This window comes from Apodemus sylvaticus, chromosome 13, assembly GCF_947179515.1.
Source record: "Apodemus sylvaticus chromosome 13, mApoSyl1.1, whole genome shotgun sequence".
Taxonomy (NCBI): domain Eukaryota; kingdom Metazoa; phylum Chordata; class Mammalia; order Rodentia; family Muridae; genus Apodemus; species Apodemus sylvaticus.
This window is the reverse complement of record NC_067484.1, coordinates 51,008,265-51,011,499: the sequence shown is the minus strand read 5'-3', so window position 1 is coordinate 51,011,499 and position 3,235 is coordinate 51,008,265. Positions and strand designations below refer to the sequence as shown.

Here is a 3,235-nt window from a genome sequence, read left to right as displayed (position 1 = left end):
TGTTTTGTTCTCAGCCCTTTAAGATATTCTGTTGTCTTCTTGCTTACCTGGTTTGTAGTAAGACATTGGCTCTGGTTTTATTCTGCTTCCTGTTTTTAATGAGTCTCTCTCTGCCTGCTTGTAAGATTTTTCTCCTTGTTTTGGGTTTTTAGTAGTTTGACTGTAGCATATCTAGATTTTTTTGCTTTGTTTGTTTTTGTTTGTTTGTTTGTTTTTTGCTTTGTTTTTTTTTTTTTTTTTTTTTTTTTTTTTTTGAGACAGGCTTTCTCAGTGTAGCCCTGGCTGTCCTGGAACCCACTCTGTAGACCAGGCTGGCCTCAAACTCAGAAATCTACCTGCCTCTGCCTCCCAGAGTGCTGGGATTACAACTGTGCACCACCACCACCCAGCTTGTTTTTGTGTTTAATTGCCAAGTTTATTGGTTATTTTGTTTGGTGTCTAACAGTAATTTTTGAAAATTCTCAGTCATTGCTTAGTCAAATATCAGTTTTGACCCATTTTCTTCTTGGTGGACTCTGAGTTAATGCTGCCCCACAGCTCTTTGCTGTGGGTTCTAGCACCTTTTCACTGTGCAGTTTGACTCCAGACTGGGGAAGTTCTAGGGACCTCGGTTTAAGTGCCCTGGTGCTTTCCTCTGAGCTGTGTGGATATAGTCTTGAGTCTTTGGAAAGCAATCTTTATCCTGTAACTGTTTTTGGAAATTTTCTTACACCACCATTTATTTTTTATTATATGTTCTGTTCTCTTCTAAGATTATCAATCTGATCTAGAACATTGTCCACCTTTTCCATTAGCCTTTGACAGATTTTATCACAGGAATCCGGATTCCATCAGATTCTTCTAACATCTAAATAGTGTTTGATTCGGGTCTGACAATTACTTTACCTCTTTATACTGTGTGAAAGGGCATCTTGTGTCCCCAGTGAACAAACTATTACTGATATCTTCATTTGCTTCAGGATTCTGATGTTTTCTTTATTTAAAGTTTTGACATATTCACCATGAATCTTTTTTTTTTTCATTTTCGAATTTAAAACTATTACATTGAACATTATTTATCCCGAGTACTGGTCTTCTCTTAAACTTTGCTCATGATGTGAGTGAAAAGATAGGAACTGTAATAGTTTAAGCACTGGCGAGATGGCTCAGCAGTTAAGAGGAGAGATGAGAAGGAGAAGGGAAGAGTGTTTGAAGGAAGGGGGAGGAATGCCAAACGATGTGAAAGACCAGGATTGCAGGGCATGCTTGTGTGGCTCCGTGCTGGGGTGGAGTCCCTGACTTCAGTCCCTCACCTGCTGTGACAGCCAGGATCCTGGGGAAAGCAGCCACAATGGAGATTCCCATCCACAGAAATGGCGAGGCTGGGCTGCTTCCTGATGAAGGTAGGCTGGAGCAGGTGATGGTGTCAGGACCCAACCTCAATGAAACTTTCATTGGCTACGGGGACTCTGGTGATGGAACCTCAGGTTCTAGGCACCAACCATCTCATAGCACCTCACCTTCCGTCCCTAGTGATGAGGTAGCCCGGTGTATCGCTGGAGAAAGGTTTGACATCATCAAGAAATGGGGCATCAACCCATATAAGTGTCCAAAGCAGCTGTTGTCAGAGAGATTTGGCCGAGGCTCCGCAACTGTGGATCTGGAGTGACAGTTGCAGATTGAGTTGCTGCTGCGTGAGACAAAGCGCAAGTATGAAAGTGTTCTGCAGCTGTGTCGGTACTGACAGCCCACCTCCACACAGCCTGCTGCACACCCAGCATGCACTAGGTGATGATACCTTTGCCGACCTCAGTCAGAAGTCCCTGGCGCTTCAAGGGGAATTCCGCTACAATGCGGATAACGCCAAAACTGCAGCACAAGAATGCGAAGATGCTGCTAGGGCCTGTGAACATGTCTCTAGCATCAACACACTGGTCAGGAAGCCACATTCGTGACTGTCAAACAGTATGAGGCTGCCAGGCTAGAATACGATGCCTATTGGACAGACTTAGAGAAGCGGAGCCTAGGCCCCCGGGATGCAGGGACACATGGTCGAATGAAGAGTACTCAGGCCTCTTTCCAGACCCATCGGGACAAACAAGAGAAGCTGTGGGGAGCTGTGACCATCAAGCAAGCTCAAGTTCCTAGAAGAAAACAAGATGAAGTTGATGCCCAGCCGCTGCTCTTCTGCAGTCCGATGTCTGCCTGCTTTACTGGGAGCCAGAAACAACTAAAGCTGACCCTGTAGCAGTTCAACATCAAGCTATGGCCTCTGGGAGCCAAGAAGCCTTCCTGGTTAGAGGAGCAGTGAGCGGCTCTCAGTCTAACTTGGCTATCAAGAAGGACACTGAGCGGGGCAACCCCAGGTGGAGGTGGTTGGACAGGGCTTACTTGTCCTTTGCAGTTTACTCGCTGGCTTGGGCTTCCCCTGTCCTGCTGGGGTCTGACACCAGTTTTGCTCATCCTGCTGTGGTCTGAAGAAGGCCTGTAGGCCCAGAAAGTGCTGCCCTGTCCTTTATCTTCCCAGCTACTGGGCTATATTACCAGATCTTTTCCTTTTACCCCACAGCCAAAGGTTATGACGAAACACCCCTTGGCCAATGGAATCTTCCCTCAGGCGTATCCCCAGTTGTTAGGATGTGCCCTTGATCAAAGACAAGCCCACAAAAGGCTCTGTAAGCCCATGGCAGCTCTTCTTGGGGTCCCCTGGGCCAATGGTGTTGTCTCCAATACACTTTGTCCCTCCTCGATGTGTGTCCATTGTAGAGAAGGGATCTGGGACCAAGGTGTGTGTGTGGGCAGCGGGGGTATAGAAGCCCCATTTATGGTCCTGCATCGGAATTGACGTGCTCCTGGTCCACCCACGCAGTACACATTCTGCTTTTGCAGAGGACCTGGGATCAGTTGCCGGCACTCACATCAGGATGTTAACAGCCACCTGTAACTCCAGCTCCAGTCTGATGACTTCTTTTTATCTTTTTTTATTCTTTTGCCTTCATGGGTACCTGCACTCATGTGTGTGTTTACACACACACACACACACACACACACACACACAAATAAATCTTGGAGAAATAAATTTCAATAAACGATATTTAAGCACATAATTGATATCAATGTTGGGCAATTTTGGCATGAAAAACCTTTCTAAAATGGTCTCTTAAATGAAGAACCAGTAAAGTGCACACATTACCAGAGTCAGAGTAGGGAAGTGTCTGTCTGGAAGGTTGAAAGTTTATGAGACTGCATTCCCAAC

The 3,235-nt window shown here is 45.9% G+C and overlaps 1 pseudogene; it reads left to right on the top strand.

Moving 5' to 3' along the window:
- The first annotated feature begins 1,250 nt into the window (after positions 1 to 1,250).
- LOC127663928 (arfaptin-2-like) lies at positions 1,251 to 2,290 on the top strand (annotated as a pseudogene).
- Positions 2,291 to 3,235: the final 945 nt, after the last annotated feature.